General features: G+C 38.7%; 1 protein-coding gene and 1 long non-coding RNA gene across 2 annotated transcripts in view; both read right to left on the bottom strand.

The window, feature by feature from the left end:
• Positions 1 to 26,206, bottom strand: part of AHCYL2 (adenosylhomocysteinase like 2) — a 149,291-nt gene that overhangs the window by 91,197 nt on the left and 31,888 nt on the right.
• LOC118497176 lies at positions 13,933 to 22,586 on the bottom strand. The gene is made up of 3 exons (XR_004899714.1): positions 22,022 to 22,586; positions 21,856 to 21,858; positions 13,933 to 13,946 (listed from the first exon to the last, which is right to left on the bottom strand). It is a non-coding gene; the product is annotated as an uncharacterized LOC118497176 (long non-coding RNA).

Raw genomic sequence — 26,206 nt, 5'->3', positions numbered from 1 at the left:
TTTTTTAAACTGAGTTCCTAGAAGTAGAAATCAAAGTCAAAAGGAATAACACATTTTCTATTGCCAAAGTGCCTTCCAGAAAAGTACCGATTTATATCTCCATTTGCATATGTAAAAATATTCATCTCTTTACCCTTTCATCCGCAGAGATTAAAACACATTCTTAAAATATTACGCATATATTTTTATAGACCATGTTTTAGAATTATAAGCTATATGATTCTGATAAGAAATTCCATCATTTCAGGACTACTGGAAGTGAAAGTTTCCCTTGCTCCAGTTTTATCCCTATTTGGAGGTTAATTTTATGTAATCAACTGTATCGCTTTTATGAATGCTGGGATTTATGCCATGCTTACTAAATAATCACTGATAGCTGCTTTCAGTAACTTGACAGTCTCATTTTTATTTATGTATGCTTAAAATATAGAAGTTATTCATTAACATATTTATTAAAAATTCAAGTAATTAATAAATATACAGAATGAAAACTGAAATTCACCTTTCACTGCCATGATTAATTTAAAGTGCATCCTTCCACACCTTCACCTATGAATTTACAGACACAATCATACAGTTTTTTTAAAAATATAAATCAAATCATGTTGTATACATTAAACTTACATAATGTCATATGTCAAATATATTTTAATAAAAATTCAGGTAATAAAGATGTTTGTAAGATAAAAGTTTATAGTCTACTAAAAGCAAATAAATAAATACAAAGGTACTGTAGGATAATCATATATGCAGAAATAAAATGTACAAAAACAAGCCTTGGCCGGGTGGCTCAGTTGATTGGAGCATTGTCCCATACACCAAAAGGATGCAGGTTTGATCCATGGTGGGGGCATATACCTAGGTTACTAGGTTACCCAGTTGGGGTACATGTGGGAGGCAACTGATTGATGTTTCTCTCTCACATGGATGTTTCTTTCTTTCTCTCCCCTCCTCTCTCTCTCTCAAATCAATTTAAAAAAATTCTTGAGTGAGGATGTTAAAGAAAATTAGAAATAATATTGCACAGGATGGGAAGGAAGAAGTGAAAGTATGCTACTATAAGACTGACATAGTACATGCGGAGTGCCACAGTATCACAGGAACACAGTCTCTGATAAGTTAAAGATGTATACTATAACCCCTGCAACAGCCACTAAAAATGAAAAGAAAAAGCTACAGCCAATAAGGCGGTTGGGAGATAAAACTGAATGATTAAGATATATTTAATATAAAATAAACAGAAAAAGGGAAACAAAGGACAGGAAAAACAAAACAAAGAGCAAAATGGTAGATTTACACCCACTCATATGAATAATCACATGACATATCTATGGCCTACACACCCCGATTAAAAGGCACAGTTTGTCCGATTGGATAAAAGCAAGACCCACCTATGTGCTGCCTACAGAGAATATACTTACGTAAATATAAAAATACAAACTTACTAAGAGAAAAAAACCTATGCTAATATTAGTCAACAGAAAGGTAAAATGACCTTTCACACATCCTCAGGTGACTTAAAATATGATGATGCAACGAAGGGACACTCAAAATTTACTAACTTCCATCTTATTTACCATATACTCAGTTAATTTCTGAGGATTAAAAGGTCTGAGTCATTAAAATTATATGCTCCATTCAAGCAGGTTTTCTGCATACTTTGCTCAGGAAAAAATGTTGAATACATTTGCCAGTATATAGATTTTTTTTTTAAATGATTTATCAACATTTTTTAAAAAAACATTTTATTGGTTAAGCTATTACAGCTGTCCCATTTTGCTCCCTTCATTCTCCTCTACCCCGCACACCCTCTCCCACCCACATTCCCCGCTTTAGTTCATGTCCGATGCTTATAAGTTCTTTAGCTTCTGCACTTAACATACTATTCTTGCCCTCCCTATTTTCTACTTACCATCTATGCTACTTATTCTCTGTACCTTTTCCCCCTCTCTCCTCCTTCCACTCCCTCGTTGCTAACCCTCCATGTGATCTCCATTTCTGTGGTTCTGTTCCTGTTCTAGTTGTTTGCTTGTGGTTTTGTTTTAGGTATGATTGTTAATAATTGTGAATTTGCTGTCATTTTACTGTACATGTTTTTTATCTTCTTTTTCTAAGTCCCTTTAATATTTCATAAAATAAGGGCTTGGTGATGATGAACTCCTTTAACTTGACCTTATGTGAGAAGCACTTTATCTGCCCTTCCATTCTTAATGAAAGCTTTGCTGGATAGAGTCATCTTGGATGGAGATCCTTGCCTTGCATGAATTCGAATACTTCTTTCCAGCCCCTTCTTGCCTGCAAGGTCTCTTTTGAGAAATCAGCTGACAATCTAATGGGAACTCCTTTGTAGGTTACTGTCTCCTTATCTCTTGCTGCTTCTAGAATTCTCTCCTTCATTTTTACCTTGGCTAATGTAATTATGATGTGCCTTGGTGTGTTCCTCCTTGGGTCCAACTTCTGTGGGACTCTCTGAGCTTCCTGGATTTCTTGGAAGTCTATTTCCTTAGCCAGATTGGGGAAGTTCTCCTTTATTATTTGTTCAAATAACTTTTCCACTTGTCACTCTTCCTCTTCCCCTTCTGGTATCCCTATAATTTGGATGTTGGAATATTTAAGGATGTCCTGGAGGTTCCTAAGCCTCTCCTCACTTTTTTGAATTCGTGTTTCTTCCTTCTTTTCTGTTTGGTTGTTTCTTTCTTCCTTCTGGTCCACTCCATTGATTTGAGTCCCAGTTTCCTTCCCATCACTATTGGTTCTCTGTGCATTTTCCTTCATTTCACTTAGCGTAGCCTTCATTTTTTCATCTAATGTGAGACCAAATTCAACCAGTTCTGTAAGCATCCTGATCACCAGTGCTTTGAACTGTGCATCTGATAGGTTGGCTATCTCTTCATCACTTAGTTGTATTTGTTCTAGAGCTTTGATCTGTTCTTTCATTTGGGCCATTTTGTCTTGATGCGCCTGTTGCACTGAGAGGGGCGGGGCCTTAGGTGTTCACCAGGGCAGGGCACCCCAGTTGCTAGGTTCTGACACTATGTGTGGGGGCGGGGTCCAAGAGGGAACAATGGTGCTTGCTCTGCTCTGTCAGATTTCAGTCCCTTCCTCCACTTCCCCCAAGCAAACTGGGCCCTTTTGGTGCTGATTCCCGGTGGGTTGGCTTGTGTACGTTCCGGGACCCTATGGGTCTCTCCAGCAAACTCTCCTGTGAGGCTGGGAGTTTCTTCTGGTACCTCAACCCCCACAGGTGTTTTCAGTCTGTGTTTTGAGGCTTTATTTCCCCATGCTGGGACCCTGGATTGCTCAGTCTGTCTCGCTCCCCATTTTCACCTGGTTTATTGGTCTGAATGAATGTGTCTATTTTAACCCATTGGTTGTCCAACTTCCATACAGTTCAATTTTCTGTCAGTTCTGGTTGTTATTTTGTTTCTAAATTGTTGTCCTTATTCTGGTTGTGCAAGGAGACACAGTGTGTCTACCTACGCCTCCGTCTTGGCCGGAAGTGATTTATCAACATTTAAACTGAGTGTATAATTGGGTGACTCTCAGCCTCACACCCTAAAGGTACATAATTCCAGAAAACAGCAAATTTAATTAATAAAGGCATCTGTGCACAATGTGCCCCTCTCATCCTCAAGCCCTTATTCTTGGAGAAAAAAATCTGAAAGTTGTAAATTCCTTTTACCAGTCTATGTATTTTAACCTGCTTTCAGTAAACAGAGAAACTAGAGTATCATTCCCTCAGTAAATTTAACCAAATGACTGTTTCAAAACACTCCTTATTTTGTCTTTTTTAAAAAAGTGTATACATATTTTGACTATTAAAATATGGGTTTTTTTAAGTTGAAATGGCTATTTTAACATAAAGTATATTTCAGAGCAAAGAATATTACCAAGAATAAAGGCTGTCATTTCTTAATCATAAAAAAATTCATCTAAAGGACGTAATTCTAGGTGGTTCTGTATCTAATACCTAAGCTTCAAAACTCATGAAACAAGCACTGATAGAACTGGGGTGAGAAACAGACAAATCTACAGTTCCAGCCAGAGATTTCAGTGCCCCTCTCTTATTAGTTGATAGAACAACCAGAAAGATTACAGAACACTTAAAAAATACTATCAACCAACTTGACCTGACATTTATCGAAAACACTCAACTCAGTAAGAGCTGAAAATGCATTCTTTTTTCAAGTACACACAGAACACTCAAGATAAAACTTATTTTGGGCCATAATACAAGTCTAAATAAAAAATTTAAAAGAATTCCAGTCATACAAAGTGCATTCTCTGACCACAAAAAAATTAAACTACAAAACAGTAGCAGAAAGAGGTCTGGCAAATCCCCCAAACATTTGGAAACTAAATATAACACTTCTAAATAACCTATGAGTAAAAGAAAAAAACACACAAAGGATATTAGGACATATTTTAATAGCCTGAAAACACAGCACATCAAAACTTGTCTCAAGTCAAAAACGTCCGTTTTCACCTTATGAAACTAGAAAAAGAACAGAACTCAAGTAAAGAGAAGAAAGGAATAACTGAGTTCAGAGCAGAAAGCAATAAATAGAAATCGCAGAAGTAATACAGAAAGTCAATGAAACCAAAAGCTGGTACGTTGAGAAGATAAATAAAATATGTAGATAAACCTTTAGTCAGACCAATAAGGAAAAAGAGAGGATCCAAGTGAACAGCATCAGGAATGAGAGAGGTGACATCATTGTCATTCAACAGATATTAAGAGGAAAAGTAAAAGATTCTATGAATTTTTCCTATAACAAATTCCTTGAAAAACATAGCTCACTCAAGAAGAAAAATAGGGTAACCTTATATAAATCAGAGAAATTTGTAGTAAAAACACACAAAAAAGAACCCCAGGCCCACATGGCTTAACTGGTAAATTCTATCGAATATTTAAAGACAATACAAATTTCATACAAACTCTACAAAGGCATGGTTACGAAAAGAAAACTACATTAAGACTAATGTTTCTCTCTAATGCAGATCAAAAAATTCTCAACAAATTTTTAGAAAATCAATTCTAATCAGTATATAAAAAGGATAATCATCACATTACCCCATAATGGAAGGTTGGTTTGGCATATGAAAATCAATTGATGTAATTTACCACATTAATAAACTCAAAAAGAAAAAACGTGATCATCTCAAAAAGCGTAGAAAGAGTATTGCATACAAACCTTTTTATGTACATGGGCTCTCACTTTTCTTGGGTGGATTTCTAGGAGCATAATAGCTGGAGTGTAACTCTGCCTCCTAAGATTACCCTAACAGGTAACTTTTAGTTGGAGACTCTCTGTCTGGTTGAGATTTTCTCAATTGTCTGTGGTCTGAGGCTCTTCCGACCCAGTCCTTCCTTCCCTGTGTTCCTTCACAAGTGTTGGACCCGGTCACATTCTGAAAGCTCTCCCTGCCTACTCTCGGCTCTCCTCCCTCTACAGTTCACAGCGCTTGTCCCAATACATCTTGCACCTCTAAACTTATCATGACATCAGCTTCCTGGAGGACCCACACTGACACAAGGAGCATAGGATAATTTAGTTAATTGAGGAAAGAATCAGCTACTTATTTAAACAGGACCTGAGCCTGGCCAGGTGTCTCAGTTGGTTAGAGCATCCTCTGGTACACCAAAAGGCTGCAGGTTCAATTCCAGTCAGGGCACACACCTAGGCTGTAGGTGCAGGGCGCGTGTGAAAGGCAACCGATCATTGTTGCATTGATGTCTCTCTCTCTCTCTCTCTCTCTCTCTCTCTCTCTCTCTCTCTTCTTCCCTTCCTCCCTATCCTCTCCTCTCTCTCCAAAATCAATAAGCAGGTCCTTGGGTGAGGATTAAAATATATAATAATAAAATAAAAAACAAATGGGCCCTGATTCCACATTCTTCACACCCAACATAACATTTCAAGCTGCATTATGGATGGCTTCTCTAGACAGACAGTTGGATGTCATAGAACCCAAACATGAGAAGAGATACAAAAATTTTTTAGTCCTAGTATATTATGGGCTTTTTCAGCTGTTTCACTTGAACACTTGTACATCTGCCCCAGGAAAGAGCTAACTCTAAGTAAACCACCACCTTTTTTCCTCGTCCTTTCTTGAACTGAGAAATCACTCAGAGATCTGGCCAGCAGTGAAAGCATTTAAAACGCCCTAAAGACAAATATGTTAGCAGCCCAAGGTTTCGTCATGCCCATCACCAAGGAAAACCTCAACCCAAGGGTAGATGTTATGCTGTCTTGTGACAGCAAAACACTCATTTATATATTTTAAGTTTATATTTTGCTTATTTCTACCGTCATTCTGTTTTAAAGGGATAGTCTCATGAAGTTTGCCAAAGTTTCTAAATTACTGACACAAACTGAGAATGCATAAATCCTATAATGACCAATGGTTTTACTTTAGAACCTCCAGAATCTTGTTGCCTTGTTGTGCGTGGCTAATACATCATAAACCAATCCTCTATAACCTGCCTCCTAGGACAAAAACTCTCTTTGGTGATAAGACCCAAATATTCCTCAACAAATTTTCAAGAGAAAGTGCTTCTTAAATCTGACATCTGACCCCATAGCTTTATACTATAAAAAGTTCTGAGGGATGAAGTTGACACTTTTACCCAAAATCTACATCAGGACGTTTCTTTTAGAGAGGCACACATTTGCCTGTCCTTAGTTTTCCCTTCTTAGAAAGTTCCCTCGCCCAGGCGAAGTAATTCCTCTCCTGCTCTAATGTTAGCACCCTTCAGATATTTGGGGCTCTCTCTCTCTCTTTCTCTCCTGGATCTTACAGTTGCCAGAATTCAGTCAAGCCTGCATGCTTCAAATCTCGAACTGGTCTTCATAAATTAATCTATTTATCCCTTTCAGCACTGCAGTTGCTCTCAGGGCTCACCACCTCCTGTTTCTATCACGCTGACACTGTGCTAAATGTAATACTCCCAGTGGGCTCTTGCCAACTCCCTGTGCTATGGCACAATTCTTCTTTGTTCGCTGCCTAGAATAGCACTGGCGTTCCTTTGACTGCCAGATCGCATTGCAAGCCCAAACCAAGTTTGTTATCTGCCATTACTGTCAAGTCTCACTTGCCCTCTGGGGTTGCATCTCCCGCCCTGCCCCCCCCCCCCCCCCCCATTGCTTGTATTTCCTCTTCAGCCTCTGAAACAAGAGTACAACTGTGCCCTAATGCTAATGCCCCAGGCAAATGAATATTGTTCATATTTTGGCCTGATACTAGTACTAGAAATTGCTTATTGACAATTTTTAGACTGAGTTTTTTCCCCTTTGTTGGATTCCTACCTAAAATCTTTCCTTGCTAAATCTGCAAACCTATATACTCCTTCTAATGACTATTTTAGTTAAAACAAAATAGGTCGTATACTCTCTATAATTCCTTTAGTTCAATAAACCTTTACTAAGTAGCCACTAGATGCAGGTATTGTGGATAAAAATAAATGTATCAATCATTATGTAAGCAATGAACAGAGGTTAAAGAAATATAAAAAAGGAAGATGTACAACCTGTGTTTCAGAAGAATAACTAAAAATTAAGTGTAGAGAAGATAATGGAAGAAGTAGGGGACAGAGGCAAGAAAATCAGTCCAGTGAGATGTAAGGACTTTAAATTTGAAAATTTTCAGGAAGAAAAAAATCAAGATGGCTATGTTCAGGCTTTCACTTACCGAACATTAACTAGGTGGAAGGTGCCATATTATGTGCTTCCCATATTTTATTTCATTTAATTGTTACCATAACCCTGTCGGATAGATACTAGAATCTTAAATCTTACATATGAGAAACCTGAGGCCCAGATTAAACAAATAAAGCTCAAAAATACAACAAATAAACCAACCACCAAAAAGAGTCAAATTTCTTTTTTATTAATTATATTTTATTGATTATGCTATTAGTTTTCCCAATTTTTCCCCTTTTACCCCCTCCACCTTGCACCCCCCAACCCTCCAGCATCCCCCCTCTTAGTTCATGTCCATGGGTTGTGCATATAAGTTCTTTGAATTCTCTGTTTCCTATACCATTTTTGACCTTTCCCCCTCTATTTAATGCCTACCAATTATGCTTCTTCCCTGTACCTTTTCCCCTGTATTCCTTCCCTCCCCCTCCCCACTGAAAACCCTCCATGTGATATCCATTTCTCTAATTCTGTTTCTGTTCTGGTTGTTTGCTTAGTTTTTGTTTCTGTTGTTTTTCTTTCTTTTAGTTTTTTAGGTTCATTTGTTGATAGTTGTTGAGTTTGTTGTCATTTTACTGTTCATATTTTTGATCTTCCTTTTCTTAGATAAGTCCCTTTAACATTTCATATAATAATGACTTGGTGATGATGAACTCCTTGAACTTGACCTTATCTGGGAAGCACTTTATCTGCCCTTCCATTCTATATGATAGCTTTGCTGGATAGATTCTTGGATGTAGGTCCTTGCCTTTCATGACTTCAAATAAAATGTCCTCTGTACTGTCACTGTGGGTTTTAGAACACTAGGGTACATACCCTTAAATCCAGTCACAGAGAGCCACGTTTTCTCTATTTCAGTTCCTTCACTCAGCAAATACAAACTAGTGCCTAGAATGTGCTAGCCCTGTACATAAAATCACAGTCAATGAGTTTACCATCTGGTGAAAGAGAGATACGCTATCACACAATAAAATCTATGAATAGAAACTAGTAAAGAATTAAAAAAGAAAAAGCACAGCATATTATGAGAAAACATAAGAGGAGAAGTTAATTTAAGACTTGAGGGAAGGAGAGAAGAGACAGTCTCTTGAGAACGTGATATGTGAGACCTGAAGGCAGGGTAAGAGGGACAACGTGAAGGCGACACTGTTCTCCTTTCGCTCTCTCTGTGCCGTCATCTGCTATCTCCAGTCGCTTCATCTCGTTTGTTGAAAACTCTCACAGCTGGTTCATGACTCTGGATCTTCACAGACCACAGGCATGACACAGCTCATCGAATGCTTGCTCTCAACTCCTTTGTACCTTCTCTAATGACCTCACCCTGGCAACCTAGAACTGTGAATCCAAATTTAAATGTGATATTTCATCAAATCTAAGATGCCATTAATTGAAAGATTCACCACTATTTCACATGCCAATAAGAAAAAAGTATCACCAATTAGACTGACAGCTTCCCTTCAGAGATGCTGAAATGGAAAAAAAAAATTCCTGAACTCAACAAAGTATGGTGTCTTAACTGATGACAATTACTAATACTTCTATCAGCCTCTCACTTTTTTTCCTTATACATACCCTTTGGCCTCAACTATACAGAAACTTGACCCTTTTATACTGTCCCAATCTGTTAGCTCTTGCCTGTTAGCAAAAAATGAGGTTAGAGTTTAGATACATGAATTTAGAGAAGCAGAACTTCTGTAACTTCATGATACTCTTGCATAGGCATAGACAGAAACAAAGAAGGAAGATTACAGAAGTAATCCAGAAATTTTGGGACTGGTAGAGAATAAGAAAGGAGCAGGTTGAAGGGATTTACAAGTGACTAACTGAAATGATTAGCCACTTGTAACTATCAGTATTTGTAATTTAATGTTTTAAAATATTTATTTCCCAAAATGTAACAGACTGATGACCACAGAACATCAGTGAACTTGGCTGTGATGCGCCACACCAGCCTGCTCATATCATGTGCCCCCTGTGCCCCAGCGTCCATACCACGTCCTTCACCACAGAAAATTATTCTTTGTGATAATTATGGGTTACTCTTTAAAATCACTTTAGACTGCCCTGACTGGTGTGGCTTAGAGGGATAAGCATTGTCCCACAGACCCAAAGGTCACCAGTTCGACTCCCAGTCAGGACACATGCCTGGGTTGCAGGCCAGGTCCCCAGTTAGGGGCCTGCAAGAGACAACCAGCCAATGTTTCTCACCGTGGTGTTTCTCGCCCTCTCTTTCTCCCTCCCTTTCCACTTCTCTAAAAATAAATAAATAACTTGCCAAATCACTTTAGAGTAATTGCACTATCTGACTGTTTCTGGCTTTTAAACTCACATAAATAACCGTTTCCTACACATATAATTATGCACCAAATCATCCTTTAGAAAAATCATTCTGGTGTTTTTAATTTAAATTATCTAAACTGTAGAAATACAATAAATCCGGAGGAGATCAGAGTCCATTCGTGTGAGTAAAGGATCACCTTCTACAAACACAAAGTTGAGCACTTCTGCACTACATGGGTGGTCATGATGATGAACACGTGTGACACCCTCCCGGCAAGTCATAAGAGCATACAAGGACTCCTAAATGTTGGGTTATCCTCTTCTAGATGTTCAGCTCCACGGGATATAAGAATTTATTAGTGGATTTTTAAAAAATTTTGTATTTATGTTCTGGCCAGGATGGAGGCATAGGTAGATACACTTTGCTTCCACGCACAACCAAAAGAAGGACAACAACAACTTTAAAATAAAAAAATAATAAGAACTACCTGAAAATTGAACTGTATGGAAGTCCAATGACCAAGGAGTTAAAAGAAGAAACATTCCTTGAGATCAGCTGGAGGGGTGGAGATGGGCAGCTGGGCTGAAAGGACTCATGACAAGGAGGACCAAGTGGTCCCACATTCGTGTGCAGATAACCTGGAGGAACAACTATGGAGCGTGAGACAGACCACACAACCCAGGGTTCCGGCGCAGGGACATAAAGCCTCAAAACCTCTGAATGAAAAAACCTGTGGGGGTTGCAACAGTGGGAGAAACTCCCAGTCTCACAGGAGAATTCATTAGAGAGACTCACAGGTGCTAGAACACACACAAACCCACCCACCCAGGAATCAGCACCAGAAGGGCCCAATTTGCCTGTGGGTGGTGGAGGAAGTGACTGAAAGCCAGCCAAGAACCGAGTAAGCGGCATTGTTCCCTCTCAGACCCCTCCCCCACATATAGCGCAACTAGTGACATGGTTGCCCCACCCTACCCCATACCTGAGGCTCTACCCCTTAGGTAAAAGGTGTGCCAAGACAAAAAATATGGCCCAAATGAAAGAACAGATCAAAGCTCCAGAGAAAATACAGCTAGGCGATGAAGAGACAGCCAATCTACCAGATGCACAGTTCAAAACACTGGTAACCAGGATGCTTACAGAAATGGTTGAATATGGTTGCAAATTAGAAGAAAAAATGAAGGCTATGAAAAGTGAAATAAAGGAAAATGTACAGGGAACCAACAGTGATGGGAAGGAAACTGGGACTCAAATCAATGGTTTACAGCAGAAGGAATAAAGAAACATTCAACCAGAACACAATGAAGAAACAAGAATTCAAAAAATGAGAAGAGGTTTAGGAAACTCCGGGACATCTTTAAACATTCCAACATCAGAATCATAGGGGTGCCAGAAGGAGAAGAGGAAGAGCAAGAAACTGAAAACTTATTTGAAGAAATAATGAAGGAGAACTTCCCTAATCTGGCAAAGGAAATAAACTTTAAGGAAGTCCAGGAAGCTCAGACAGTCACAAAGAAGTCGGAGTCAAGGAAGCACACATCAAGGCACATCATAATTAAGTTATCCAAAATTAAAGATAAGGAGAGAATCTTAAAAGCAGCAAAAGAAAAGGAGACAGTTACCTACAAAGGAGTTCCCATAAGATTATCGGCAGATTTCTCTAAAGAGACCTTGCAGGCAAAAAGGGGCTGGAAAGAAGTATTTGAATTCATGTAAGGCAGAGACCTACATCCAAGACTATTCTATCTAGCAAAGCTGTCATTCAGAATGGAAGGGCAGATAAAGTGCTTTCCAAATAAGGTCAAGTTCAAGGAGTTTATCATCACCAAGCCATTATTATATGAAATGTTAAAGGGACTTATCTAAGGAAAAGAAGATAAAAAATATGAACAGTAAAATGACAACAAACTCAACAACTATCAACAATCAAACCTAAAAAAACAAAAACAAAAATGAACTGAGCAAAAACTAGAACAGGAGCAGATTCAAAGAAATAGAGATCACATGGAGGGTTATCATCAGGGAAAGGGAGGGGGAGAATGGGAGAAAAGGCACAGAGAATAAGAAGCATAAATGGTAGGTACAAAATAGACAGGGGGAGGTTAAGAACAGTATGGGAAATGGAGAAGCCAAAGAACTTATATGTATGACTCATGGACACGAACTAAGGTGGGGGAATGACGGTGGGAGGTGGGTACAGGGAGGAGGGAAATAAAGGGGAGACAAAAATGGGATAAATGTAATAGCATAATCAAGAAAAGACATTAAAAATACAATTTAAAAATATTTATTTATTTTTTAGAAAGAAAGGGAAGGAGGAAGAGAGGTAGAGAAACATCAAAGTGTGGTTGTCTCTTGCACATCCTCTACTGGGGTCCTGACCTGGCCCACAACCCAGGCATGCACCCTGACTAATAATCCAACCAGCAACCCTTTGGTTCCCAGACTGGTGCTCAAACCACTGAGCCACACCAGCCAGGGCTATTAATGGATTTTTAAAGTGTTTCTAAATATAAAGCAGGGGTCAGCTAACTACAGCTTGCAGACCAAATTTGGCACACTGTCTATTTTTGTGTAGCCCAACAACTGTAAAAGTGGTTTTCTACATTTTTAAATAGATTTAAAAAGAAAACTTAAAAAGAAGAATACATTATGGCACACAGAAATTACAAGGAATTTCAGGTTCCATAAATAAAGTTTTATTGGAACACAGACACACTTATTTATTTACATATTGTCTATGGCTACTTTTATGCTTCAACGGCAGAGCTGAGTAGTTGCAACAAGACCATGTGGCCTGCAAATACTAAAATACTTACTATCTGACACTTAACAAGAAAGTTTGCTGACCTGTGACCCCACCAAAAAATACTCTTATTTTAATGTATAATTCGGGGGTGGTAGTGGCAATTATTTCCAAATGGGCGCAAGAGTTTTTGAACCAAGAGCAATTTAGAAAATGATGACCTTGAGTCAATTAGAATTAACAAAGCTTAAACGGTTTAATAAGTAAATCTGTCTTAATTCAATTGGTATAATAACAGATATTGAACATACTATTGCAAATGTGTCACTTGATAAGGGTTCATAACTTTGGTTTAGTTATTATAAGCCCTTACGCTACATCTCTTCAATTATTCCCCACTGTTCAGTAAGAACTCTCCAAAACCCTGGAAATTTTAGGAAAAGCCACAGAAAGATATAGTCTTTAGTCACTACAACTACCTAGGTACCTTCCATAACTACCATATTTCCCTGTTTCCAGAAAACAAAAAACAAAAAAAGCAAGTGCTCTCATGAAACGTCAAGGAAATTGTGGCCAGCAGGTGGCGACAGTTTCTAACCATACTAGAGAAGCACACTTTGATTGCAGGCTCTAGTGGAAATTTAAACTATCTTCAGATCCTTACCTTGAAATATTTAGTTAACTAGATAGGACAAAGTGATTTTTTTCCTACTTCAACAGTAAAACCAGCTACCTCCTATTTCCTAAGTCAGATTTCACTACAGGATCAGAAACAGAAAGGCCAGTTGTTGAACACTCTGTTCCCTACCAAACACAAACCTGTATACTTTTATCGGGTAGAATGAATCAAGGTTTTTCTTCTCTTGCCAGTAGAAACGGAACATTTTCCAATCATTTACTCTCAGTAAGGTTAGTATCTTTCCTCTCAGATCAAACCCCAGTCCTTCTCTACTGCTCTCCAGCTCCTTGATTCTATAAATTGGGAATACGTGACTACTCAGCAGGTAATGCTTTTGGTAACAGAAAAAATTTTTTCTTTTATATACTGCACATGAAAGGACCAGAACTGTGCTTCTAATTTCTGGGCCCAGAGCTATAAGGCAATTGCTAGCAGTGTGCAGAAGGAAGGAGGCTGTTTCTATTAGGCCTCAGGCAAAATAATTCAAAACCTCCTATCTCAACTCCTGACACTTCTGCTACCCAAGCACTCAGTGCTCTGGAGCTGTTCGCTCGCTTTCCGAAGCTCCCAACTGGGGCTTTTCCTTGGGGTTAGTCTGTCCTACACTTTTTCAGGAACTCTAATTTCAGTAGTGTGCACAAGTCGGCCAGGTTTTAAGATGAAGCTTATTTCAATACTAAGTGCAAAGGACTCAGAGGCAACCCCTGCCACCATTACTACCCAGGGGGTGTATGCAGCACAAAGGATTTCTAATTGGAATAAAAGAACAGCGATCTCTTCCAGAAGCTCCCTCTCTTTGAAACAGCCACATCCTTACAATCCTTTCCTGCTACATCCCCAACCACCCTACTTATAGTAGTAACATGTTGTGCTAGGGATACGACATACACACACTCATGCACGTGGCCTTAACAAGCTGGCTACCTGCTTCAAAAAGGTTGACGTTATCTTACACTAAAGCTTAGAAGGAACATAAATTAAAGCCTCTAAAAACTCTAACTCACCAAACCAAGGTAAAAACTCTAACTTAGCAAGTTGAGTTTAATGTAAAAATACATATTGATTACCTTTATTTTTTAAATTAGTCAATTTATTTACTTTTAGAGAAAGGGAAAGGGAGGGAGAGAGGGAGAAAAACATTGATGCGAGAGAGAAACATCCATAGGTTGCCTTCTGCATGTGCCCAACTGAGACAGAACCTGCAACCCAGGCACATGCCATGGCTGCTGACCAGGAATCTGACCAGCAACCCACAGCCCCATGGGATGACACCCAACCGGGCCACACCGGTCAGGGCCACGTTCATCACTTTCACAAGGCTGTTTTCAGAAACCCTTTCCTTTGCGTACTGTTCTAAACCACTGAGGTTTAGAAAATCAGAAGCCTCTGAAATTTTTATCTCCAGTTATGTGAAATATAGATATAAGCATCCCAGCCTTTCCATTTTAACAAACCCTAGGCCTTTACTCCCTATGACTCGCACTGATCACCCCACGAAGCCAAATATTGAATCCAATGAAAGCCAACATGGCACCAGAAAATAACTTCATATTTTCCCCTGGACGTTTCTGATCTTTTGAGAAAGCACTTAATTGGGAGGAAAGTCTGTGGCTGATGGAATGTTAAGGGAGGCAACGGTCCTTCACTGGCTCCCTTTATGCAGCCTCTCCTCTGCTGCTATTATTCCCTTGATTTTCTGCTTTCAGCCAAATACCTGTTTTGAGTAATCCTAAATGATTCCCCCAAAATGAAACTCTCATAGTCACGTTTCCAAGTCTCATATCAGTTTCTTTAAATAGACGTACTGACAGGGGTAAGACTGAAGCAGCAGAGCCAGCAGGCTGGCTTAAGGTGCTAGGGTTCCAGAATCTAGCATCAGCTCCATATTCATCCGGAATCGACTTAGCAAATACAAAAGGCAAAGTGAATGTAGAGAGCTTTTAGGAAAAGACTAATCTATTTTTATCCTGACTTTAGCCAAAATACTTAAACCAGTGGCTTCATGCATGTATGTATGAACTCCCCAACAATGCCAGCAACTGTTGGAAGAATAAAGGATTGAGCAAAATCATTCCCATTAGAGACAATTTGAGTTCCACCAGGTCACCAGGTAACTCTCCAGGGATGCCTATAGACAGAGACTCATTTCAAGTTGTTTCTCTGGCCATTCATTGTCTTTACCTTACGACAGTAATGAGGCATAATTCTATAATTGTTTTTACTAAACATTCATACACTTGTGTGCCTCCTATGAGTTGAGCGTACTAGCTGCAGTTTCCTGTTCTCAACCTAGGAACATAGGCTCACTCATATATAATGTTTTTAAAGCTGCTGTTCTGGCCCTGACTGGTGTGGCTCAGTGGGTTGGGCATCGTCCCTCAGACCGAACAGTCACCGGTTTGATTTCTGTCCAGGTACATGCCTGAGCTGAGGGCCTGTTCCCTGGCTGGAGCTCATGCAAGAGGCGTTGGATCCATGTTTCGCTCACACATCAATGTTTCTCTCCCTCTCTTCACCTCTCTCTAAAAATAAATAAAACCACTTTACAAAAAAATAAAAAAAATAAAGCTGCTGCTCTGCAATGCACATCCCTCATGAAACCTTAATCACAATAAATTTAGTTAAATCCTTTAAAACCAGATTGCTCTAGCTTCACAGAACAAGCCTGGCTGCTCAGCCTCAATTCCCTGGAGAGAAGAGAGAAGCTCTGGTCTATTATGAAACCAGCTTGCCTAATCAAATTCCTTTTCAGAGAAAGAGGTCAAGGAGAATAACTGCTGTGCCATTTTTCACTTCTTCCTTCCATGAAATGACCGTGATTGACAGATGCTATTTCTTTGAGTTCCAGTGGCCCATTGCCAAGATCGACATTGTTCCTCAGTTAAAAGAATGGTACCAATCCACCAAGCTACACGACTCTCCATATTGATAATACATAATACTTTACACTTATAAAGTTTTATAATTTTCAAGGCTTATACACACACACACACACTCATTTTCTTCCTCTCTCAATACCCCTTTGGGAAGGCAGAATAGATATTACCCTCATTTTACACACTGGGAAACTGCAACAAAGGCAGTACATAACTTGTCCAAGATGCATACACGTTATATTATGTTTACCTTATAGTCCTGTGATTCCCTAACATTACATATCTTTGCAATCTCCTAGTGTGTTTACTAACCCTATTTATCACCTGCCCCAACTCACTGAAGTATTTACTAAGAGAAGACAAGCATGTTCAAATGGCGCGGTATTGTCGTAGAAAGAGTGGTATTTGGAGACTGAGATGGGTTCAAATGACAGACTTGCCTTTGTTGACCTTAACAAATAGCCAGATATTTTTTCAGCAAAATGGGTTTATTTGGGAACAAAGAATTCCGATTTGGAACATGCAGTCTATTGGGGAACCACACACAGGTCCAGAGAAACAAAGGAGGGGAATGGTCTTTTAAGGATTCGGGAGGGGCTGTTATAAATGAGGCCACTGGAAGAACCTGAAAGTTCCAAGTATAGTGACTTTTCATAGGCTGAGTTATGGCTGTCTCCCATTGGCCGAGCTGTTATGGGGGCAAAGAGGGATCTTTGCTTCCTCCTGCTTAGGTAATAAAGTAGTATCACTCCTGTTGGAGATGCAAAGTGTGTCTCTTCTTGTTGGAGTTAGCAGTACGCATTGAGTGGCACATGCACAAAAGTTTTCTACCCTCCAGACTTTTTTTTTTTAATCCCCACCGTAGATGAGGACATTTTTCATTGCTCTTAGAGAGAGACAATACACTGACATCGAACAGTTCCTTCCCTGCACTCCTTGATGGGGGAATCAAACCTGTGACTTAGGTATGTGCCCTGGCCAGGAATGATACCCGTAACCTTTCCTTGAATGGGACAACGCTCCACCCAACTGACCTACACTGGACAAGGCCTTCCAAACTTCATTTTAAGTGAGGTTTGTGTTTTAATTTTCACACCACTTAAGATGACTTAGGGTAAATTGATAACTAGAGTCACTTTATTTATCTGTAAAATGCCACCTACCTCTCACAGAATCGTAAGAACTAAGTAAGTTAACACATATCGAATGTCTGATACATTAAAGGCACCCAAATGTTCAATCCCTTCCCTGGAACAGTCCTAAATAGGTCACTGCCTCTTGAGAGAGTCTAAGTCACCTGATTTCAGCAGCCCCTAAAAATGAAGGGATGAAGATTAGGGAAATTGGAGTATTAACATTTTCCTGGCACTTCTCTTGGACATGTGGGGGTTTTGGCTGTTAGTCTAATGAGCAGCTTTTAGAGATGCAGTCAAACCAATTAAGAAAAAAAATAGAAAAAGCAAATGTGTCTAAATAAATAACATTTATCATGAGCACACAAAGTAATTGTTCTACCAACTAAATATATATTTGAAAGCCAGATTAATGAATACACCATTCACTCTCCCAATAAAGAAAAGCTGAATTAATGTTACTTTTCTTACAAAATAACTGGTAAGATCCATACAAAGAGGAATAATATGACTGTTAATCTAAACAATCCTCTTTACTGCTACCACACAATCCAAATGGGATAAAGCACTTTGAACAGCAATATATGAAGAATTACGTTGACTGTGAAATAAATTCCTAAAAGTGAGTTAACAGTCTCTAAAATTAATGTCTTAGTTTAGCACAAATTGCATTTAAGTCTTATTCTCAATACCATATATAAATTCATACCAAGGCAACTTTATTCTGGGATTATACTGTGTTTCAATAGATAGTTAAGAGACAATTACTATAAATATTTGAATGATTCGACATGTTAAGCCCCTGGTCTATAAGGATTAAATTTGTTCTTGCTGTTTTTATTGTTTTTCTGTTTGAAAAAAGTTTTGTGTGTATGTTGGGTTCCCTCAGGTAAGTTTTATTCTGTGGGTATAATCAATCCATGGCTTCTACTAGAGCATTTTCAAGACCATATCCACACACTGATATTAATTAAAGGGAGGCGCATATATATTTGCATAAAACTTATATTTGCTGCAAGAGTATTTTTCATCTCTCAGTCTTGGGAAATAAGCAAAATATTACTTATTATAATAAGTAATTTTATTATAATAAAATCTGCAGTTACTTCTTGGTTTCCTTTTTTAAAAATTCCTTTCCTCAACTGTTAAATCTGAGCCTCCCAAAAGTTTCAAAGATGAAAAAATTTATTCCTAATAATACACAAGTACCTTCTTATGAATATATTAAATTACATTAAAAGTATTCCCTATCAATGTTACTTTCATCCTCTGTAGCTCCCCCTTATCCATGGGGGATACATTCCAAGACCCTCAGTGGGTTCCTGAAACAGCAGAGAGTATTAAGCCTATACATACTACGTTTTTGCCTATACATACATACACTTTACAGCCTCTCTTTGGCATATCTGAATTGTCAGTATCACCACTGTTGCACGTTAGAGCCATTATTAGGTTTAAAGTAAGGGTTACTCAAACACAAGCATTGCGATAGTGGGACAGTCAATCTGACAACTGAGATGTCCACTAAGTGACTGACGGAGGGTAGCATCTAAAGTGTGGATACGCTGGAGAAAGGGAAGATTCATGTCCCAGGTGGGACACAGTGGCACAGCTCAAGATTTCATCATGCTACTCAGGGTGGCACACAATTTAAAACTTACAAATTGTTTATTTCTGGAATTTTCAATTTAATATGTCCATTTAATATTGACCGCAGGTAACTAAAACCATGGAAGGTGAAACTGCAGATAAGGGGGCAACTACTATGTTACAATAAATTTACTAAGTGGGAGAGAAAGGAGGGACATAAAGCCAGTCAGCAAGGAATTTTGCACAACAAGCAGACTCTATTATATATGCTATACAGCCTCAGCTGTGACCGTTACTGATTACTATATCAGTTGTGAGTCATTTTCTCTTTGTCATGTAAAAACTCATAATAATAAAGAAAGCAAGAAGAGATGAAGAAAATAGGACAACTGCCTCTTCAAGTCTCATGTATGAAAATGCTATGAATATGCTAGTAACCACCAAAAAAAGTTATAATTACTTTATCAAAGAAAGTGATGGCAAATGAACTGTTACAAGCATCGTCTCTGCTAAAGAATTTTAATTCTTGCAAATTATATGAAGTTTGTTTTTACCATAAGACAGACGATAATAACTTATTCTTGGCCTGACTGGTGCGGCTCAGTTGGATGGGCATCACCCCGCAAAGCAAAAGGTCACTGGTTCGATTCCCAGTCAAGGCACAGGCACAGGTCCCAGGTAGGGGTGCACACAGGAGGTAGCCAATCTGTGTCTCTCCCTTCTTTCTCTTTCCCTTCCCCCTCTCTAAAAATAAATAAATATATATTTTTTTGAAGAACGTATTCTTTAGTAATCCATACATACTATATGCCTTAATATTTACATGTGAAATGATGACCTGGGGGGAAAAATTAAGATTTGTTTGTCTGGAAATAAGGTTTCATTAAAATAAAAAAAAACCTGCCTTAGCCCTAATTATTTATCATTATAAAATGACAGATTTTGTGATACCAAATGAATAATTTTATTATACTATGACCATGAAATCCTTTAATGAATAACCATATCTCTTCCTGCAAACAGTGTGTGTGGCCAAGTTCTAATGTAACAGCACAGGCTCTGGGGAAAGAATGCATGATTTGACTCCTGGCTCTAACATTCACTGGTTGTGTAACCTTAGGCAAGTTACTTAATCTCTGTGCCTCAGTTACTTCATCTATAAAATGGAGGGATGATAATAATCCCACCTACTTAATAAGGTTGTGGTAAGAATAAATATTTTATATATATATTTATATTCCCTATAAAAGTGCTCAGAAAAGTGCCTATTATATTGTACTTAAAGTTAGTTTTGCTTTACTCTCCTGCAAATTGCGGGGGTGGGTTTATAAAATGAATGAATCAACTCATGAGGTATGTGTGTGATGATGTGAATGTTTCTTGCCATTATATTAAAGAAGAAAAGAGTGGGGGTGGGAGGGGCTGCTGGGAAGGATGCTTTTAAATGTTATTTACCTTAGAGCCAAAATAAGTAAAAACTAAAATTCTGATTTATTCCTTTAAACAAAAATATAATGAATAGATTCACTGGAAACAATGGAGTAAGAACTCTATCTCTGCCAACAAATACCAATTAAGTAACACTTTTTAAAACATATACCTTTTTTTTTTTTCACATTCACCCAGAATATTTTTCACTGTTATATCAAACTGTTTTCACCTCCAAAAGGAGAGTTAGATATTACGCACCTCCCAATGGAAGTACTTACCACTCATGAAGTCTTAGCAAACTCTAAATAAGTACTAATTTACAGGAAATGCAGAGGACAAAGGAACACGTTAAAAGATGCCACAGAGGTGCAATCAGCAAAATTCAGACTCAAGAAAACTCTCCAAGACAAAAGATTCGGTTTCTACAACAAAAAATTATGAAAGAAAAAGAGAGGAAAAGAAATGGAGAATCTTAAGATATGACTCAACTATTTGCGCTATTCAGCAGACCAATTCAAAAAAAAAAAAAAAAATATATATATATATATATATATATGAATGATATAACCGGGGAAATACGAACATGTGCTGGGTTTTTGATGGTATTAAGGAAGTACCATTACATTTCTTAGTGTGATAATGGAATTGTGATTACTTACTTAAAGCCCTTATCTTTGACATATACACAGATATATTTATAGGTGAAATTACAGAATGTCTAGAATTTGTATCCAATAATCTGAGGGCATAAGTGAGGCAGGCAGGGGTATGCATAAAACATTCAGCCATGTATTAGCAATTGCTGAAGGTGGGTATTGGGGTACATGTTTAACATTTTCTATTATAAAAAACATGGCTCTGGCTGGTGTGGCTCAGTGGATTGAGTGCGAGCCTGTGAAGCAAGGGGTCGCTGGCTTGATTCCCAGTCGGGGGCACATGCCTGGGTTGCAGGCCAGGTCCCCATTGTGGGCCACATGAGAGGCAACCACACATTGATGTTTCTCTCCCTCTCTTTAAATAACATTAAAAGAAACAGAAAAAATCAAAATGATCATTTCATCATTTTGAGAAGGAAAAAGAATGTAAAGCACTTAGCCTGTACATCACAAATACTAGTTATGATTATAAAGCTTGAGGATTAGATTAGATGACCTGTCCGGTAACATTCAAATGTGAAAGTCTAAAATTAAAATTCTATGACTAGATTATCTTTAAAGGCCATTTTTATCTCTAAAATTCTTTTTTTTAACCCTCACATGAGGATGTGTTTTGTTTTGTTTTAGAGAAGAAGGGGGGGAGAGAGAAAAGAGAGAGAAAAAGGGAGAGAGAAACATCAGTGTGAGAGAAAATCATCAATCAGTTACCTCCTGTATGTGCCCCAACCAGGGATTGAACCCGCATCCCTCTAGTGTATAGGACGACGTTCTAACTTACTGAGCCACCTGGTCAGGGCTATCTCTAAAATCCTTTGATTCTTCCCCAGGGATCTGATTCAATTTTCTTCTCCCACTGGTTAACAAAACACTACAAAAACACTGAACAACTACTTTTAAAAAGCATGTGAACTGGGATTGACTCCCAGTCCTACTCAGCTATGCCTACTTCGGTTCTGGAGTCTGGGTGTTATCCTGCTTGATTACTAGGTTGAACAACCAGGACTGATTAAACACATGGAAAATTTTCCTTTACCCAATGGTGGTATCTCTTGTGTTTCTTTTTCCCCACACATAAACATTTTGGGAACAGCGGTCCAGAAACCTCTGGAGGTAACACGATACCTTTAGGGGATGCTAGAGATCGAAAGTATGTTCATAATAATACTAAGCTGGTATCTGCCTACCGTCATTATCTCGTAAGCGCACAGTGGAGTTTTCCAGGGTCACATGATAAGGGGCAAAGCACCAGACTGAATGCAAAAGTACACATGAAATCCAATCTGTTTAATAAGGCCAGATATCAAAGAGATTTACAAAACTATAAAACAATACTTTTCTTCCCAATAAATGTCTTCTTGTTTTGGAAAATATAGTTATTTCTCATGAAAACATTACTTATGTTAATGTATAATGGGTTTATTATTATTTTTTAATTATTTTTTTTATTTTTTTATTGTTCAGTTACAGCTGTCCTGCCTTTTTCCCCATTGCTCTCCCCTGGCCTGGTCCCCCCACTCCCAGTCAAACCCTCCATTATATTATTTTCAAATAAAAAATAAAATATCTTGGTTTTAAATAAAAGTAACATATTCATTATTTTTCTTAAATGAACAAATCTAAATTTTGTTTTAACTTCTAATACAGTAAATATTGACAGATATACACCCACATGCACCAAAGCTCCTTGGAGTCCTCAAATTTTAAGAGTAGAAAGGATCCTGAAACCAACAACTTTCAGAACTACTGTTCCAGAACACACAATTCTGATTACGTCTGCCATGACACCACCACACAGTGCCATGACATTTCATGGTGTGTAACTCAGTTCTTTCATTTCTGCTGCGCTCTACAACTATTTGGTTTGATTGACCTGGAATTAAGTTGGGTGGTCGGGGGCACGGGGGGGGGGGGGGTCCTCGTTGAAAGAGAGGATCACCGCTCACAATTATAAAAACGATTTTAACCACACGGATTCTATAAAAGTCAGGAAGAACACTTCCCTTTGGAGAGAGGCTGGCAGTAAGTCCAAGGACCTGTTTGTTCTTTTGCGATCTTTTTTCCTTGTCACTAAGACTTGCCAGTACTAGAAGTCAGAGTCCTCAATCCCAGTTCCCTGACACCACGGGGAAGACTTTGGCAACAATTCTCCCAGGGCAGGGTAGGAAAACTAGTCATCTCAGAACACAGAGAGCTATTCATTTCCTCCATCGGGAATCTCTACGCACTGATCTCTGCCCAGTTTTTTCTAACAATAACTTGAAGCTTAATTTCAACAAACCTGACTCAGCCCTTGAAGGAATGACTCAAGGAGGCCACAGATGGGACAGAAAGAAAAGACTATAGCTCTGAACACCTGTGCAAGGAGTAAACGCATACTTACAAACACAAACAAAGCAAGCAGCTGCAGTTGGCTGCCCCGCCCTCACTAACCCCTGAGCAGCACTGGTCCCTTCTGTATCGTGTCTCCTACTCTTTCATACTCCAAGGCATTTTAACTGGACTTCACCTTTATAAAAATATTGTAGAAGAAATCAGAATTTGTTCACCTTCCTAGAGCTATAACTCTATGAATTGATACAAGGTAAACTGTACTAAACCCTACTGTTCCAGTTTGCCAAATACAAAGCTCCAGATGCTAATGATGTGAATTTTCTATTTGATATTTTCCTGCTTTGAAAAAAACAAATCTTTAAAATAAGTTTCATCCCTATTCCCTTTCAGTTAATCAATGGTCGCATACTGAACACAGAAAAGAGAAAGCATGACCGACAGTGACAAGCCAGATCCCTCCAAGAGGACCCTTCCTCCTCATCCTCAAAAAGGTGAGAATACATTGCCTCAGAACGCCTCCCACACTGCTGTCCCAAGCCTTCCTGTGCCACCTGGAGGCTGAACTGTCCTATTCTTCACTCTTCTCGGATGACCCGGCTTCCTCTTGGAGAAAACCGACAAACTCTTTTCATCTTAAATTTAGAATTACTCTCTACTCAAAAATCAACCCATACCCCATATCTTTCATTCATTTATTCCTTCCATCAACAGAATTTATGTCCTTATCACTTCCCTTAAACTATACAGCTAGAACAGTCTTCCTGCCCTAGGAAATCTTGGAAATAAATTATTTATAATAAAATAATACTCAAGTTAAATAATTCATTAAGTAGGCTAGAGGAGAGTGTTTCCTTTTTTCTTTTACCCCACTGTAGAAGGGTTTAAAGATATTAAAATTGTTTCAGTATTTGGATCTTCATCTTGTTTTTTAACGCGTCAGGATATAAAACGTTTTTTTATTCTATTCCTGGGAGGTTTCTTTCCTGATGTCACAAGATCAAATCAGACCAGATTAGCAGACTTGTTATAAAATAAAAAATGACCACCTGATGTTATTTGGAAGCTATTATGAAACAAGATAGTGATATGCAGTTCAGGTCTCAGGGTGTGTGGAACAAGAAGTGCTGCTTTATTCATACAATCACAGAACATAATAAAATCTCTTTGTTTTAAAGATAATCGCTGAACTCTGCTAGAATCAAAGCAAAGGGATAAGAAGGTATAAAAAGCACCCAAAATATAAAATTTTAGTCTCCCGAAATGCTTGAGAAGAAGGTCAAGTTTATTTCAAGTCTTGAAAATTCTAGTAACTACCTTTGAAAAATGTATGTTTGGTTTATGTATTTGTCATGAAACACTCTAAGCACATAAAAAATATAGAAAATAGGGACTTTCACTTCCAACCAATACAGAGTAGCAGATAAAGAAATGACAAAACAGACAAAATAGATGAAACAATGGTTTTGAGGACCCTGCTCAGAAGGCAGTCAGTGAAGGACAGTGACCCCGGAGATACAGGAACAAGTGAGGTGAGTTGTGAATACCCTCGCTTGGGGTGTCAAACTCATTTTCACGGGGCGGGGGGGGGTGGGCGGGGGGCGGGCGAGGGGGGGCACATCAGTCCTGTGGTTGCCTTCAAAGGCCGAAATAATTTTAGGCCTGTACAAATGTAACTACTCCTTAATTGTTAAGGAGCTGAAATTACATTCAGCCCTTTGAAGGCAACTGCGAGGCTGATGTGGCCCCTGGTGAAAATGAGTCTGACGTCCCTGCCCTAGCTTAATGCCTTGAGATCATTTCCAGGGCACAGTTCAGGGAGGAGAAACCCAGGCAGCTCCCAGCAGTAGTTGAGGAGATGGAGCTGAGAGTCAGGGGACACCAAGACAGACAGAGTTTACAGGACAGAGTGCTGGAGAAGAAAGAGCTATATACATAGAAGACTCTGGAAATATGTGGTAGGTTCCCCTCAAGTACTCAGCAAAGTACTGGTCAGTGACTGCATGTAAGGAGCCATTTAAAGGGTTAGAGGGAACACTAACTGGCACTCAAATAGAACAGAAATAATGCCTATGCCTACCAACCAGAATGGAAAGCCCTGCTTACAGGACATGCATGGGTTAGCGTATTCAGAACGGTCTTGGGGAATAATTAACCTAGATGGAAAACTGCTCTGGTTCCACCTAACAATCCTAAAAGCAACAGCGGAAAGGGTCAAACTGTATTGCTAACTTAACTGTGATGGATGGATGGATGGATGGACGGATGGAAGGAAGGAAGGAAGGAAGGAAGGAGATTGATCGATCCAGGACCCAGCAAGGTAAAATTCACAATGTTTGGAATCCAAGTGAATTTATGAGACAAGCAAAGAAGCAGAAAAAATATGACCTACAAAGAGGAAAAAATACATCAGCTGAAACAGAGAACTGACACAAATGTTAGAATTAGCAGACAATGGCATTAAAACAGTTATATCTGTATTCTATATTCAAAAAACTAAGCAGAAACATGGGAGACATAAAGAAAGGCCTACATCAAAGTTTTAGAGATAAAGACTACAATGTCTGGATAAAAAATACACTAAATAGAATTAACAATGGATTACAAAAAACAAGAGATGAGTGAGCCCTGGCCAGGTACTAAGTTGGTTAGAGCATTGTCCCACACTCCATGCGGGTTCTGTCTTCGGTCAGGGCACATACTAACATCGACCAATGAATGCCTAAATAAGTGGAACAACAAATCCATATCTCCCTCCCTCTCTCTCTCTCATCCCATCTGTCTAATAA

The sequence above is a fragment of the Phyllostomus discolor genome, chromosome 10, assembly GCF_004126475.2.
Source record: "Phyllostomus discolor isolate MPI-MPIP mPhyDis1 chromosome 10, mPhyDis1.pri.v3, whole genome shotgun sequence".
Taxonomy (NCBI): Eukaryota; Metazoa; Chordata; class Mammalia; order Chiroptera; family Phyllostomidae; genus Phyllostomus; species Phyllostomus discolor.
This window is presented reverse-complemented; position numbering and strand designations above follow the sequence as displayed.